Source organism: Symphalangus syndactylus, chromosome 19, assembly GCF_028878055.3.
Source record: "Symphalangus syndactylus isolate Jambi chromosome 19, NHGRI_mSymSyn1-v2.1_pri, whole genome shotgun sequence".
NCBI classification, from domain to species: domain Eukaryota; kingdom Metazoa; phylum Chordata; class Mammalia; order Primates; family Hylobatidae; genus Symphalangus; species Symphalangus syndactylus.
The window spans coordinates 20373837-20391165 of NC_072434.2; the positions used below are offsets into that span (position 1 = coordinate 20373837).

The 17329-nt window shown below is 53.1% G+C and overlaps 1 protein-coding gene across 4 annotated transcripts in view; it reads left to right on the forward strand.

Moving 5' to 3' along the window:
• Positions 1-17329, forward strand: part of SYT2 (synaptotagmin 2) — a 116751-nt gene that overhangs the window by 58438 nt on the left and 40984 nt on the right. Inside the window, exon 1 of one of the 4 annotated variants that reach the window (XM_055234554.2) lies at positions 8818-8904. The exons of 2 other annotated variants lie outside the window; for them this stretch is intronic. The gene's annotated coding sequence lies outside the window, so the exon portion shown is untranslated. Of the gene's footprint in view, positions 1-8817; positions 8905-10163; positions 10478-17329 lie in introns of those variants that run through there. One more of the 4 variants, XM_055234552.2, reaches the window with a different exon arrangement.

Sequence of the window (17329 nt, forward strand, 5' to 3'; positions counted from 1 at the left end):
GCTCAGAGAGTTTAAGTAATTAATCCAGGTCACACAGTTAGCACAAGGCAGAGCCACGATTCTGGGTCTGATTTTGAAGCCAGGGTCTTTCCACCAAAGCAGTCCTCTCACCTTTGGCTACATGGAGAATGACTGATGCCCGGCCCCCTCCCAGCATAGCTGAGGGAGTCTCTGGGAGATGGGGCTGGGCACCTTTCCTTTAAGCTCCTCAAGTGACTCTGCTGGGCAATGAAGTTGAGAGGGTCCAGCAGCAAGCTGCCTCCTGCTTTGGTCCCCAGGTTCCAGCCATTGCATCACAGGGGACTGGCTTCTGTCACCATGCACTAACTCCATTGCTGTCAAGGATGCAGGAGGTAGGGAAGACACATTGGTGCACTAAAGTTGATCTGGGACAGGCCTCCTGCAGAAAGGCAGGTGCCCGAATTCAAAGGAGGAGGTGAGAGATGAAGGACAGTGAAGACAGAGGCTGAACCCGCTGACCCCTCCTTGTCACCCCCACCCCAGATCCATGCATGACCCCAGTAGTTCCTCTTCTGCCATCACCACAACCCTTGACATATGTTTATTTCTCCCCAGGGAGCCATCATCAGATGCCACTCACCCAAGGCAAAGAACGATGGCTGTTCCCTCAACAGATGCACACGGGGCTCCTCGGGCCCCTTCCACTGGCATCAGCCACCACCAACTCTCTGCAGAGGGAACAACTCTCCCAGAGATAGTTGAATGGTTGACTGTGAAAAGCACCATTTCAGACTTGCTGTGTGACTTACTTAGACGGAGTCTCACTCTGTCACCAGGCTGGAGTATAGTGGCACGATCTCGGCTCACTGCAACCTCCGCCTCCCGGGTTCAAGCGATTCTCCTGCCTCAGCCTCCTGAGTAGCTGGGACTACAGGTGCACGCCACCATGCCCAGCTAATTTTTGTGTTTTTAGTAGAGACAGGGTTTCACCATGTTGGCAGGATGGTCTCGATCTCTTGACCTCGTGATCTGCCTGCCTTGGCCCCCCAAGGTGCTGGGATTACAGGCATGAGCCACCACGCCTGGCCTCTGTGTGACTTATTTAAACATATTCTTCAGCTTTCCAATTCTGTAAACTGGGTAGAATAATATCTGCATGGAAACTTATACCTGAAGGCTTTAGGAAAAAGAAAGATTGTTTAGGAGCCTTTTGTAGCTTCTTAGCTGTGAGGTAATAAGTATTGATAGATAGGAATGTGCTGAGGTGGAAAGAATGAACCAGCATTTGAGTCCAACAGTCTGGAATCAAATCTAGCACTGCCATGTGTGAGGTTCTTAACATCTTCAGAGCAAGTTTTCCTGTATGATTTATGAGTCAATGGATTCCACGTCTTCTGCCCAACCTCATTTCTGAACTCCAGGGCCACATTTCTAGGGGCCTCCTGGACGTTTCCTCCTGGATATGGCACAGGCTCCCAAACTGATCACGTCCCAGACTGAACTCCCCACTCCCACCCACCCCTGTGCATCCTCTCTTGGTGACTGACGTCCCCATCCTTCCCATTTCACATGCCAGAGATCCAGAAGTCACCCTGGACTCCTCTCTTTTCCTCACTGCAACTCCCAGTTAGCCACCCGGTGTGCAGTCTTGCGTCTAGATGAGCAAATCCATCCCTTCCTTCCCACTCCCATGGCTCCTCCATGGTGCAGACTGGTATTGGCTTTCCCTTGTCCTACTGCAACACTCCCTCTTCTCATTGCCTCCTGCCAGCGCCCTGCTTCAAGCCTTCCGCTGTGTCCGTTGCCTGTGTGGGCAGAAGCCCCACACCCTTAGCCAGGCTTGCAAGGCCCTTCGCATCCAGGCTCCAGTGCCCCTCCCACCCCACTCCCGGCCCCTTCTTCCCACTCTGCCCAGTGCCTCCAGGCGACATGCCCAGTGTCCTCCTGCTTCCATGCTGGAGCACTTGAAATTCCCTTTGCCCAAAACATCCGCCTTTCCTCGGGATCAGATCAGAAGTGTACTTCAAGAGCCACTCAGAAGCCATCTTCTCTGGCTGTTCCTTCATCCTCACCCCCATGGAGGCTCCAAGGGCTCTGGTTCCACGGTCTTTTGTGCACACCTGCTATTTTCCCCAGGCTGCACTGTTATCTGCCTATGTGCCTGTCTCCCCCAGCAAACTTCCAAACTCATGTGAGCAGGGATTGTGTCCCAGAACACTGTATCCCAGGGCCAGGCAGAGTGCAGGGCACATAGTATGTGTTCAATAAAAACATATCATAGCCAGGTGTGGTGGTGTGTGCCTGTAATCCCAGCTACTCAGGAGGCTGAGGCAGGAGAATAGCTTGAACCTGGGAGGCAGGGGTTGCAGTGAGCTGAGATTGTGCCACTGCACTCCAGCCTGGGTGACAGAGCAAAACTATGTCTCAAAAAAAAAAAAAAAAGCATATGAAATAAATGTTGGCCGGGCGCGGTGGCTCACGCTTGTAATCCCAGTACTTTGGGAGGCCGAGGCGGGCGGATCACAAGGTCAGGAGATCGAGACCACGGTGAAACCCCATCTCTACTAAAAAATACAAAAAATTAGCCGGGCGTGGTGGCGGGCGCCTGTAGTCCCAGCTACTCGGAGAGGCTGAGGCAGGAGAATGGCGTGAACCCGGGACGCGGAGCTTGCAGTGAGCCGAGATTGCCCCACTGCACTCCAGCCTGGGCGAAAGAGCAAGACTCCGTCTCAAAAAAAAAAAAAAAAAAAAAAAAAAAAAAAAAGAAATAAATGTTTGGTAGAGGGATCTTTGCTGGATCCTCTCTCCCTCAAAGACCCAGCTACTCTGGCAGAAACGTACACATAGGCTATGCCCCTTATATATGTGCCCAACCAGTAGGTGGCAATGGAAGTGTCACTGTGTGCAAGCACATGACCCTTTCTGGGGTCCTCTCAGGCAGGCTGGACACCCCAGCTCACAGGTGGACAGGAGTACCTGGAACACGGGGCTCACTCAGGTAGAGTTCCTCAGGCTGCAGTTTACATACCGGCAGACAGGGGAGTTGATTATTTGTGCTTCTTGGATTCTCTGGGAAGATCCTCTGAGCCCAACCCCAATTCCCTTTTCCTCTTCCGGGGCCCTCTGCCAAACATCTGTTCTTAGATGGCCTACATGTCTGGCTCGAGTCTAGAGAGAACTTGGAATCGCTCCCCATGTCCGTGAAAAGCCCTTATGGAGGGGATGGAGAAGATCTGTACTTTTGTGCAGGGAAGACTGGAGCTGGATTGACAGCAGCCTGGGAGACTGAAGTTAGCTGTGTGGTCTTGGGCAGGTCACATCACTCCCCCGAAGGTGGATGGGTTTTAGCGCCCCCACAGACCAGTGCTTGAATACTGGCTCTGGCACTTCCCAGCTATGCAGACTTGGGCAAGTCATTTGCATTTTGGGGGCCTCAGTTTTCCCAGCTGTGAAATAGGGACAAACACCAGTTTCATAAAGTAGTTACAGGGATGAGGTAGGATCCAAGTGTCTACAACGCTGTTCAGTTTATGACTGAGGAAGGAGGCACCTGTATCAATTGGCAAGACATATGGCACAGGGGTTTGGAGTGCAGCCTCAGGAGGCGATGATGGGGTTTGGATCCTGCATCTTCCCTTTTCTAGCTGTGTGACCTTGGACAAGTTATTTTACCTCTCTTTACCTCAGTTTTCCCGTCTTGAAAATAGAAATAAGAATAATCCTCTCTCCTAGTGTTTTTCTAAGTATGAAGTAAATAAATTCATGTGAAACCCTTAAAATGGCACCTGGCACATAGTAAGCATGAATGCATGCTTCCTATCACCATTGCGGTCAGCCTCATCAATATCATCATCTCAACACTTGAATCTCATTAACTCCAGGCACCTACCTGCTCTCGCAGGAAATCTTGTCTCCCCCAGATCTGCTTCATCCCAGCATATGATCTGGGAGACCCCTGAAGCTCATGTACACATGCGCATACTGTCTGGGCTGCCACTTGATGCTGGCTTCAGTGTCTCCAGCTCCTCCAGCACCACCACTGTCTGAAGCTGCTGCATGGACTCTGATGCCTGGGCCCTGCTCCTCCTGCTGATGTGCCTGTCTGTCAAGCCTTTCAATCTTCTGCAGCCTTAGCCGCTCAGCAGCTCCTTTCAAAGAGAGAGTGAGAACAGTCCCTCCCTAGGTGATGTGATCATTGGAGGGACAGAGTCTCACAGCAGGTTGCTTGGGCCTTGAAGTGTTAGATTTAGTGAGCTTGCTCTTGAGACAGCTCTTTCATTCTACACACAGCCACTCCTCTTCCCAGGATCACTGGGTCAGACAAGGTCAAGAGCCAGCCACTCTGCCCAAGCTGGAGGGTCTCTCTGTCTAACCTCAGGCCCTGTTATGCAGACTTGCTTGTTTTGTCAGCTTCTTTCTTTTTGACAATAACCCCTACTTAACAACTGCCAAAAACCTCTCTTTATGTCTGGAGCCTGGCTGTGAACACAGTTCAAGTTTTTCCCCCAGGGAACTCCTCTTTAGCCCCCAGGTAACCCAGTGGATGCAAATCCATACTCCGGAAGATGGATGCCAGCAGACGCCTTGGGTTTGAGATATGTATCTCAGTCTCAACTGCAACCCATCCTGGATGCCTTGCCCCACGCAACATATATAAACTGCCTGGTACATAGCAGGCACTAAATAACCAGTAGGTATTTTTTTATTAGTTTCCTCACCTGCAAAGCAGACATAATATAAATTACAGGCTCACACCTGTAATCCCAGCACTTTGAAAGGCCAAGGTGGGCAGATCGCTTGGGGTCAGGAGTTCGAGACCAGCTTGGCCAACATGGTGAAATCCCATCTCTAGTAAAAAATACAAAAATTAGCCAGGCATGGTGGTGCGTGCCTGTAGTCCCAGCTACTTGGGAGGCTGAGGCCTGAGAATCTCTTGAACCTGGGAGGTGGAGGTTGCGGTGAGCCGAGATCACACCTCTGCACTCTAGCCTGGGCAACAGAGCGAGACTCCGTCTCAAAACAAGCAAACAAACAAAACAGCTAACATTTACTCTGCCCTTGTTATGTCCAGATGATGTTCTAAGTTTTTTACATGTATTAACTCACGCAACATTCACAATGATTGCATAAGGTAAATACTGTTTCTGTTCCATTTTACGGATGAGATATAGGGTGTGAGGTGCATTGACCAAGGTCACCCAGGTGCTAAGTGGCAGAACCAGGATTCTACTCCCAGCAGTCTGGCTTCGGAGCCTGTATTTGAACCATCATGGTATCCATGCTGTTGCTCAGAATTACTGTGAGATCCAATGATTCTATGTCTTATGGCTCTATACAAGCACTAAAAGCTGCTGCTCCCATGGCTCAGTGATTTGGAGGGGGAGGGAGGAGGGGGAAGGAGGAGCAGGGAGAGGGTCTCTCTTAGCACTAGTGATGGTCATGGTAGTGACTACAGGATTTAGAGGCTCTTTGCAGAAATCTAGTTGCTGCGTTTCTGGAAGGGAATAACTGAGAGCCATTATTTTGTTTGGACAGGTCTGAAGTGGGGAGGGAACTCGGTCAAGGTGAAGAACTACATCAGCTTCTCAAGCATCCTCTTCTCTCCCTTCCCCTCTTCCTCCCTCACTCCTCATTCAGCCAGGGCCTGGGGGCAGGGGTGGGGTTTCCAGCAAGGCTGCCTCCACACTGCCCAGGCAGGCAGCCTCAGCTGCTGTTGCAGGGTTCAGCAGTTGGGGGTGCCCATGGAGTATGGCTGGGGGAAGGGGCTGTCAGCCTCCCAAGCAGCAGCCTTCACTAAGGCCTAGACCACTCAGAGAGAAAGGAGGACACCTGAACAGCCACAGAAAGCTGGCCCAGGAGACTGCAAAAGTACTCTTTGAGGCACCTCTTCCTAACATGACCCTTCCCTCTATGGGCCCTGGAAACATATGGGCAAGAGGAGCCTGATCCTGCAGGGCTGGCTTAGAGCCCAGAGTTCCGGGACAGCTCCAGCGTTTCTGTAGAGGAGGGACTTAGGAGTTGCCATCTCATTGGAAGGGAGGTAAGGGGCCTTTATTTTAGTCTGTGGACTTATTTGGAGGTGACTTTGGGGAGGATGCTGATAGAGATCATGAAGGAGGGTAAAGTCTCCCCAACACTACCCTGGCCACCACGGCTCTGCCAATGCCTGTACCACAGCTCCAGGCCTGGGGTTTGTTTGTGCTGACACTTGAGGCCAACCCAGGGACAGTGCAGAGTATCCTGCTTGGGCTGCAGACCTGGACAGGCAAAGCCTCTGTAGGGATGAGCTGGCTTCAGCTGCTGTCCACCTTGTCCAGGAAGCCTAGAGGGAGAAGTTAGGATTTCAGGAGCCACAAAGTGAGGTGGGGCTGCGGAGAAGAGAGAGTTGGGGGTCAGGGAGGGGAGGGATAGTTAGAACCCTGGGGGAGAAGGCTGAGGGTGGAGTCAGGGCCTTCCTTCCCTTATTCCTTCAGCCCTCTGTCTTCCCCAGTAAGGCCAATACTGCTATGCCAAGAATGGCACTGCGCTGGTCTCTCTATATACATTATCCTGTTAATCCTTACAAAAAGTCTGTTTTATAATCAAAATCCCCATGTCGCAGGTGAGAAAGTTGAGGCATAGAGAAGTTATGCAATTTGCCTGTAGTCGTACAGCATACAGAGGCAGCACGAGGATTTGAGGATGCAGGATTTGAGGTGTTTACTGAGTGCCTACTCCGGGCCAGTAGGCTAGGTGAGCAGGGGACCTTGCCCTCCTGGAGCTTACAGTCTAGTGCAGTGGGGAGACTAGAACAAGGAAGGATAAGCGTGATGAGGGCTGCAGAGGAGAAGCACAGGGCACACAGGGAGAGGGGTCAGGGAACTGGGACTGGCAGGGTGGAGGGGGTTGGCGTGGTGCAGTGGGGTGCGGAGGACAGCATGTAAAAACGCTCTGCAGCAGGAAGCAGCGTGGCCCTTTTGGCCCTGCAAGGAGACAGTGAGGGAGTGGGCAGCGTCAGGTGAAGCTGGAAGGTGGGTAAGGGCTGCATCTAGAGATGCTGGTGCATGAAGCCTGAAAGGAGAGGACAGGGTAGGATGGACAGTCAGGACCTGAGGAGCACCTGGGGAGGAGGGCGGAGCTCCAGATATGCACCCAGCCCACGTAGACTCACAAGACCCAGCTCCATGCCCTAACCTACCTCAGGAGCTTGGGTGAGTCATCCACCCTTTGGGGGCTCCCTGTGCCTCAATGGAGTGAAGAATTATCCCTTCCTCGCCCTGCTGCCTCCTGGGAAAGTCGATAAGAATCAAGTGCAATTAAGACTGTCAGGCTGTCATTGTCATCCCTATCAGGGGAAGGGTCCTCTGGGGCCTGAGGGAGCTCTGAGTGAAGCACAGCTCTGTTTTCTCCAGGGACCCACTGTGTTCCCATCCCCCCCCCCATTTTGGCCCAGCCGCTGCCTGTTCAAATGTCACCCAGTCCTTCCACATGCCATCAGAATTCCACTTCCGCCCAAGAGGGGAAAGGGCACATTGGAGGCAGCATAGACATTAAACATGGTATTTTCTTTCTTTTTTTTTTTTCTTTTCTTTTATTATTATTATGCTTTAAGTTTTAGGGTACATATGCACAATCTGCAGGTTTGTTACATATATATACATGTGCCATGTTGGTGTGCTGCACCCATTAACTCGTCATTTAGCATTAGGTATATCTCCTAATGCTGTCCCTCCCCCCTCCCCCCACCCCACAACAGTCCCCGGAGTGTGATGTTCCCCTTCCTGTGTCCATGTGTTCTCATTGTTCAATTCCCACCTATGAGTGAGAACACGCGGTGTTTGGTTTTTTGTCCTTGCGATAGTTTACTGAGAATGATGATTTCCAGTTTCATCCATGTCCCTACAAAGGACATGAACTCATCATTTTTTATGGCTGCATAGTATTCCATGGTGTATATGTGCCACATTTTCTTAATCCAGTCTTATCATTGTTGGACATTTGGGTTGGTTCCAAGTCTTTGCTATTGTGAATAGTGCCGCAATAAACATAGGTGTGCATGTGTCTTTATAGCAGCATGATTTATAGTCCTTTGGGTATATACCCAGTAATGGGATGGCTGGGTCAAATGTAAACACGGTATTTTCAGAAGGAGCAGACGTAACCTTACAGAAGTGCTTTATTTTCTGTAATTAGAGTTTATTTTACTGGAGGCAGCTTTACGTAAGGCTCAGGCGTCTCTTGGTCCATTTTATCAGAAGGAAACATGGGGGTCATTTCATCCATCCCTTTTCATCTAAGCAGCACTACATTCCAATCGTGAAGGCATAAGCTTTCCCTGTCAAGCAGGATGCTGCCCCAGACCCTTAGCATCAGGAAACCCCGAAGTCGAACCTGAATCCAGCCTGCTGAATGAAATTTCAGTCCCATCCTCCCTCATCCTAGCAAAAGAAGGTTTGGGGGAGATTTCAAAACAGAAGCACTTCTCTCCCCAGGGAGAAACCGAAGAGGAGCAGCAGGTACTGCTCTTCATCCCGCACACCCATCTCAGGTGACAGGTCCCCTCCTCAGTGTGGGATGATGTGGTGGGGGTAGGTTACGGGAGTGTAGCAGAGTGGGGGGAAACCCCTGGTGCCCTCCTGCTGAGCATCTGACCTTGAGCCCTTTACCCCAGGTCCCCCTTTCCATCTGAAGAACAGTGAGGGGTCAGCAGACCTGACTAGAGGGTCTCAGGCATGGGTCCTCTCCCCCAGCCCACACATGAACACACACACACACACCCTTCCGAACACCCAGGTATGCAGATGCACACTCCCCCACAGGACGAGCAGCCCGGAAATCCCAGAATCAGCTTTTCTGCAGTCCAGGGTCTGTGACAAGCGAGCTGCTGCCGTTCTGAAGAGAGGCTCCAGCCCAGCCAGGAGCAGCGGGTGCTGCAGCACTGCAGTCCCTGGCTTTGGAAGTGAGGTCTATGTCCTGGGGCGGGGAATGCCTAGAGGAGGGGAGGAAGGGGGATTCACTGCGAGTATTGGGAAATTTCCCAGTTCCCTAGACTCTGTGGGGATGAGAAGCCCTGGAAAGCCCTGAATGACTGCCCCCGCCCCAACACACATGCACACAGGATTTTTGTGTGTGTGGGTTGGGGGATGAGGAATGTCACTTCCTGGGTCAAACACCAAACTCGAGTCCTGGTCCTGAGTGTACAGAGCAGAAGGCAAACAGAAAGCAGCTGCATGGAGGGTGAAGGAGAGGCTGAGGGGAGAGGGCGAGGATGGGGTGGAGCTGGGAAGGTCAGGGGTGGTTAATGGCCAGACAGCAGCAGAAATTCCACCTGGTGAGCTGAGGCCCCGCGGTCTTATCGGGTGAGGTTGGGGGTTTAGGGTGAGGCCCAAGGGTGAGACTGAGGCACAGGAGTGCTGCCCAGGCTCTCGGTCCTCCCTGCCCCTCCTGGTGCTCACAGTGGGTGTCAGCCTCACTTTTCCCAAGTGGGAGAAAGCAGATCTGCGGAGGTGGGAGGTGTTGGGTCCATCGCAGAGCCCTTCTGGTGGGTTCCTATCTGGGAGCAGGCAGAGGGTCCTGTGCCAGCAGACGCTCTTCCTCCTCTCCCCCAAACCCATACCCCTCCGTTCCCCTTTCTCCCCTCTCCAGGTGGCCCGTGAAGAACCCTGGCACCAGCCTTGACCTCACCCTCCAGGACAGACTGAGGCTGGGGACCGCGGGCTGCCGGAGCCCTCCAAACTCCCCAGGTCCCCTTCCTCTCCAGCATCTGCCTTTTGTTCCATCTCTCTTCTCCCTCCCTTCTCTCCCTTGACTCAGGAAAGCCTTCATCCGTATCTCCTGAAGCAAATCGTTTCCCTCCCACTCCTGCCGTTCCCTACAGCCAGGGGGTCCCGTCCCCGCCGACCCCTCCCCCAGCCAATCCCGGGACCGAGAGGCTGTAAACTCGGAGCTGGCGGGTGGGGTGGGGAGTGTTGCAGGAGTGCACGGAGCTGGCGGGGACTCTTCGGCAGAATCGGGGGAGTCCCGTAGGGCTCTGGGGGCTCGGAGCCGGCCCCGCCCTCCTCAAACTTCTGTAGGACCGCGCCAGGTTAAACCCCTCTCCCCCAGCCTAGTCCCTCCCGCACACACCTCCCCTTCCCCTGTCTCCCATTTCCCCCTCCGATGGCAGTCCGGACTGGAGAAAGGGGGGCGTGGGCGCGCGGAGGCAGCCTCTCCCGCAGCGGGGATTGCCTGGGGCGGGGGCCCTGCCTCGCGGTTTGCGGGGATCGCCCTCGGAGGGGCCGCACGCGCTGTGTGCAGGCGGATGTGAGGAGCATCTCAATAGGCGGGCGGGGGAAGCGGGATCAGGTTGTTACTACTGCATTGAGAGAGAGAGAGAGAGAGAGGAAGAGAAGAGAGAGAGGGAGAGAATCGAGAGCGAGGGCCGCAGCTGCAGGGCTGGCGGGGAAGTGGGAAGAGGGACCTGGACTTCGGGACCCCAGCCGTCCCCGCCCCCGCCCTCTCCACCAGCTCAGGCTGAACGCGCCCGGAACGTCCCAGGGTAAGAGGGAACCCCAGGCAGGGCACCCCACAAGGGCAGCCAGTAGTCCCGAGCGAAGCCGTGCCTTGACCGACAGTGGCCACCTCTAGGGCCTGAGGCGCGGGCGAACGCGGGGTCACCAAACGGTGACACTCCGACTTTTGGGGCTTGGCGCTCACCGCGGGATAAACTAAGAAAGAGTAGGACTGAGCCCGCGGTGGGAACTGTAATCTGTAAATCCATGGGCGTCCGAATTACCCGGCTAGACCCGGGGGACGTGTCCTGAATTATTTCGGGAACCCCTCGCCCCCAACCTATTTCTCCCCGCGGAGAGCCCGGGTCCAACGCGGAGAGAAGGCGAGAGAAGCCGCGGTGCCTTAGCGCTGGGACCGGGGACCTGCAGGGAAGCGAAGGCGACTCGCCGCAGAGAAACCGTGGGAAGGGCGCGGGGAGGTGCATGAAGTGGGCGTGCGGAGAGAAGTGGGTGCGGGGCGCGTGGGACCCCGCCGCGCCTGCTTCGCTGAGGAGGAGCTGGAAGACCACGCTCGCGTGACACTGGGGAGCCCCTGGCGCAGAGTGGGGTGTGCCGGAGGCACCGGCGGTGCGCAGGACTGGCTGCCTTTCTGAGCGCCCCCGCCTTGCCGCAGCCGTCCGGGGTTGAGATGAGCGGCTGCATTTTCCACCCCTTCCTCTCTCAGGAACTTTCCCACACTTTGACACGTGCCACGGCTCTGTGCATTGGAGGAAGCAGGCTCCCTGGGATCCTGGCAAGCTTGCAGAGACCCGGGTGGGCGATGGGAGGGGGCAGCTGGGCAGTGGAAATGAGGGCCCTACTCAGTTTGCTGTGTGACCTTGGACAAGCCGCTGCACCTCTCTGAATCTCAGGATGATGGAGGTGCATGGTGCCCAAGACAGGAATAGGGACGAGGTGGGGGAGGGTGCGCTGGGGAGCAAGCTCATGGGCACGCCTGCCCGAGCGTCTGCACCTGGGAATCGCTGCCTTTGGTCACTGTCCTCTCTTAAGTGAGTTCAGTGCTCACTTCGGCGGCAGGGGGTGGCAAGGTGGAGCTGTGAACCCAGCGCCCCAGGGAGAGTCTGAAAGCTTCCATTCTGACCTGTCCTATGACCTTGGGCAACTCACTGACCCACTCTGGGCCTCAGTATCTTCATCTGGAAAATGGGGTTTGGAATTTAAGGTATCTGAGGTTTCTCCCAGTCCCAACACCCTGCAGGTGTTGCCCACTGAAAGGATGGGGGTGGGGTGCAGCTGGGTAGAATGACCTGGCCTCTGGGAAGACTGTAGCTCCCCTACTGTACCCCCCATCCCAGAGTAGCAGGGCTGAGACACCCTCAGCCTGTTCATTGGTCATCTGTCCCCACTCTCAGAATCCAGCCGATGGGGCGAAAGGCCGGCTTTCCAGCATTACACATCCTCTTTGCAGAGAGCAGATTCTTTCCTAGGGAAAGGTTGGCTGTGACAGACAGATGACCATAGGTTAAAGGGTGATGTCAAGGACCTCACAAGGTCATGCCGTCTGCTCTCTGCCTCCAGACAGGGCTGCATTCATCTCAGATAAGGAAGATCTGAAGGAATCGTCTTGTTTTAGAAAGACTTCCACCACAATAGCCTAGAGCACCCCACTGTGCAATGTGACAGTCCTTCCCACAGGAAAGTCTAATTCCTTTTTGCGATGAACTCTGGTTCTGTCTTCAGCTGAGATGAGACAATAACTTCTTACTGGGCATTAGGGTGTTGCGGACGAGTCCCAGTTTGAGACAAGAGAGCTGAGTTTAACTTACAGGCTCTGCCTCCAATTTTGTGACCTTGTGTGACCTTGGGCAAGGCCCTTTCTTGCTTTCCTCCCCTGTACATTGAGAAGGTAGAACTAGATAACTTCTCAGGCCCTTGCAACCCCACAATTCTGTGGCTGCAGTTCTGGGCTGGTGTCTGAGTAGCAGGAAGTGGGCTTGGCTGGGTGATGGGAGCAGGTGGTCTCCAGGAATTCCCAATGCATTGCCCTCCCACTTCTGTCACCAGAGTCGAGACAACTTGAGACAAATACTGTATATGAATTTCAAAGCCCGGCACACCCCTGGAGGGAGTCCCCGGGAGACCTTGGCTCTACTGGTTATTAGCTGTGTGACCTTGAGCAAATTACTTTATATCTTAGAGCTTCAGTTACTAAGTAGTCAAAACAAAATGACAATAGTGGTGGTATTTTAGGGTTTTTGTGAGGATTAAACAAGAAGCGTATGTAAATACTTGGTCCAGTAATGGGCTAAGTCCTCAATGAGTGGTAGCTATTATTAATAATAATACAAGCTGTGTAGCAAGCAGGTGGCAGGGCAGCTGTGAGCAGTGGCCATGGGGAGCAGGGAAAGATTGTGGACTTGCACTGTGATCTTCCCCTACCATCTTGAAAGCTTCCCTACAAAATGGGAACATCAGCACTGTCTCTCTGTCTCTCTCTCTCTCTGACCATTAGGACCATTCTGCAGTAGAAACTTCATGGGAAACAGAGAGACTGCTTGACTTTCCAATAATCTCACACCAGTTTTCCTTTGGTTCTCCCTTCCCCACTGTCTGCCACACCTCTGTGGTCATGAAAAAATGGGCCTTTTACTCCATTCCCCGAACATTCTAGGAATGGACCAACTGAGAAGCAGAGAGGGGTAAGGCCGGATGTCCCTGGAGTGAGTGGCTAAAGGCCTGTCTACACCCAGGTGGAAGGAGTGGCAAAGGGACTGGCTCAACCTGGAGGGGGACTCCCAGGACCCCGTGGCTGGGACTGAGGTTTACCCTAGACTTGCGGTGTGACCTTAGGCAAGTCGCACACCACTATGGACCTCAGTTTTCTCACATGTGAAGTGAAAGCTTGGTTTAGATGACCCAAAGTCCTTCTAGCTTTGTTGATCCACGCCCCTGCTGGCTCTGCCTTTGCTGAGGCTGGCTGGGGTGGGGTGGGAGCTTTGTTGGAGTCGTTCAGGCTTTGGATGTTCACTGCCCTGTGATTCCAGTCCTATAAGTCAGCTTGGGGAGAGGCGATGACCTGCCCTTCTCAGTAAGAGCGCTGATGGTTAAGAGCAAAGGCTTTGCACATACATATATCTAGGTTCCCATCTTGGCTCGCTCCTTAATATCTGTGTGAATTCAGGCAAATTACCAACCTCTCTGAGCCTCAATTATCTCATCTGTGAAGAGGGAATATTACCAACCTGGAATAGGAAGTCCGTAGTGTGATATTGACTAATGCACAAGGAATGGGTTTTTGAGGTTCTGTGTTATCACAGAGAGGGCTCAAGTTAGAGGAGGAGCAGGGATACAGTTCACAGTCCTGCAGTTGCCACCATGCACACGATCCCCCAAAATGCCCCAGTGTCCTGTGTCCTCCTCCTGCTGTGCACTGGCTGCAGGCTCCAGGAGTTTGCATGCTCTGGTCTTCGTCATGTGGCCTGGAGAAAGGAAGAGCTCAGCCACAAAGGCCAAAGGCCAAGCAAGCATGAGTGTGAGAGAAATGTGGCTGACAAAAGGCTCCTGATGATGAGGGAACACCAGCCAGCAGCATGGCATCCCTCCATTCAAGGTTAGTCATGAGGAAAGGCTGTGAGATGCAGCCTTGGAGAAAAGCTGAAGGAGCAGGGGACATCGCCTTCCACAGAGATGTGTTAGATGAGTGGCACGGCAGGACGAGGCACTGAAAAGGGCTGTGGGATCATCTCATCCAGCCCTCTGTTTTGATTATGGGGAAACTGAGGCTTAGAGAGGGGGAGCTCGTTGCCCAGGATCACACAGCACGTTAGTACCAGCGACGGAGCTTGCCAGCCCTTGTAGACCCTCAATCCAACGCTCTTTCCTTCCTCCCTGTTAAGCACCAAGCAGTTATTTTCCATCTTTTCTAAAATCAGAGCACAAGGTAAAACGCCTTGACTGCAGCAGAAAGGACATGGGTCGTGATAGGAAGGAACTTCCTGATCTAGATACTGAGATCATGCGGTCCAACCTTCCCATTTTGCAGAATAGAACACGGAAGCCCAAGAAAATTAAAGAACTAGCATAAGGTGACCCGGTATCAGACACTTGAATTCCCAGGCCTGAGCTCTCTCAGTTATGCCAGCTATGCCACGCTGCTGCTCTTGAGCCAGACAGGGCAGCAGGATGGCCAAATGTGAAAAAAATAAACCCAGATGGGCTTGGGGAAGGGAGGGAGGACAGAAAGACAAAAGACCAAAAGACAGAAATATTACTTCCAAGACCACGCTTTTCTTTCTCAGCTTGTCTCAGTTGGCCCTGCTCAGAGCTGTTGAGGCTGACAGCTTGCTTTGCCCTCTGAGAGGAGAGAGGAGGGAGACAATAGCCAGCCCCATTGGTCTCACTTCCATTGACAAGGCTGAGTGAAACAAAGTCAATATTTGCCCAGTGGCAAAGGACGGGGAATAAGTCTGACTTGGGATGGGGCGGGGTAGGGGCAAACAGGGTAGGGTGGTGGGGAGTGATTCTGAAAAGGAAGGCTGCAGTGTGTAGGGCCTCGGGTGTGAGCATTTGACTTCTAAAGGAGCCTTTGGGTTTTCCGCATTAAATAACCCTTTGTATCTCGGAGTGCATCCGGCCCCATTCGCAGGCACCATCCTCTCGGAAGCCCTGATCCCTAATAAATTTCCCTTATTGTTTGGAGCTGACACCTCCCCAGCTTCCAGCTCCCCGGAGAAATGGAACTTTTGAAGCTTTTGCAGAAAGGCCTCCGAGCAGATGGCCCATTGAGCGGGTCTCTCAGGCAGAGGCTGCAGAAGCTGCAAGAAAGGCTCGGTTCCTTATCTGGGCCCCTAAGCCTAGGGAAAGATGTGGAAAAAGTCCTTGGCAGGTCAAGAGAGGCTGTGAATTTTTTTTTTTCTGCCTTTGTTTTGTTATCTTTCCATTTTTCTTCTCCGCATGCTGCTCTTCTTTTCTCTGTGTCCTGAGATTGGGGAGGGGCTGGGGGGGGGGAAGAGGGGCAAAGCCCACAGCCTTTCCCCAGCTAAAATGGAATTCTTGAACCCTGTAGCAGCTGCTGTCTGCTTCAATGGCTTTTGTGATTGCTGTGTTGCTCATGGAATCACATCTTAGCAATTTAACAAAGGGTGCATTTGGAAGCAGAAGGGTATCTAGTAGAAGGTAATGTGGCTGGCTATACTGCAGCAGGAAGGGCTCATGTGAGGTACAAGGAAGGACTTCCTACCGGGGAATTGCCCGCTGTTGGCAAATCTGCTAGGTGGAAAACCGTGGGAGTTGATCCACCGGACTCCCTTACTCTCTTGGGAATGAGCCAGGTTTGTTACCTGCCCCTGAAGGGGCCACAGTAACATTCCTGGAGGTCAGTGCTGCCACCCAAGACTAAACCTGGTCCCACAGCCACCAAATTGATCATCAGGGCCGGCAGTCCTTGGAGACCAGAAAGCCAGAGTAGCTTCCTAAGCCCTTGGTTTGGCCCCGGGCACTGAGGGAGGGGCAGAGGGTGAAAGGGGGAAGGAAGGCCCTTGGCCTGGCCTCAGCCCAGCCAGCCCTGCAGCCAGGAGAGATACTGCAGCACCTATGAGCAGCCGGCAGGAGAGTCTCTCAAAGCTGCTGCTCACAGTGGGGCAGACGGAGCCTGCCAGCTCCAAGCCTGCCTTCAACCTGCTCCCCACTGCTCGGCTGGGCTGGGACTTGAGGGCAGCCGGCTGCTCAGAGACAGATTGCAGCCTGTCGCCCGTCCCCACCCCCAGCACATGGCGCCTGGATGAGAGCACAGCCTAGCTTCTGGACTTATGTGGACTTCTTGCATGTGTACTTTGTCCTGTGCCGACTCGTGTGCCCCTAGTCCATGGTTTTTGGTTTTGGTTTTCAGGTTTTTTGAGACAGGGTCTCACTCTGTCTCCCAGGCTGGAGTGCAGTGGTGTGATCATGGCTCACTGCAGCCTCAACCTCCCGGGGCTCAGGTGATCCTCCCACCTCAGCATCCCACATAGCTGGGACTACAGGTGTGCACCACCATGCCTGGATAATTTTTGTTTTGGGAGGTTTTTCTTTGTTGTTGTTGTTGTTGTTGTTTTGGTAGAGACAGGGTTTCACCATGTTGCCCAGGCTGGGCTCGAACTCCTGGGGCTCAAGCAATCCTCCTACCTCAGCCTGCAAAAACTCCTGGGATTACAGGCGTGAACCACCATGCCCAGCCCCTAGTTCATGTTTTAGTGAGACTTGGAATATGTGGAGCCTTGTACTTGTATGTGCTTGGCACTGTTGTGCAGTGGTTAAACCTCAGATGCTAGGGCTAGGTTGCCTGTATTCAAATGCCAGCTCCTCCAGTGTTTTATCTGTGGGACTTTGGCTAAGTTACTTAAACACTTGTTACCTCAGTTTCCTCATCTGTAAAATGGAAATGAAATAGCTTGCCATCAGGTTGGCATGAGGATTTAATGTATGACTATTTACATATAGCTCTAAGAATAGGCAGTGCCTGACACACGGTGCTATAAAGATTTCGCTATAAAGTGCTATAAAGAGTGTTATTATGGTGTTTCTGAAAACTGACTGACGTTTTGTAGATAAAGAAACATATAGCAGAACTGGGAGTGGCACGAGGCAGGGATATGATTGGCTTTGATGAGAAGAATCTAGAATCCAGTGAACCCACTATTAAGTTACTGCACATGGCCCCAGGCAAGCGGTTTTTCCCTATCTCTTGGACCTCAGTGGTCCCCATTAAAAAATGTGGAGGGGGTGCCTGTCTTCCTCACTTCTCCCAAGATGTCCTGGGATCAAATGAGGCAGATGATGGTCTGAAATAGCCAGCGAGCCTAGCGGATGCACAGGTTGGCCTCTCCCTGTCGCTGCTCTGGAGCACATGCTGGCTTTCTGGC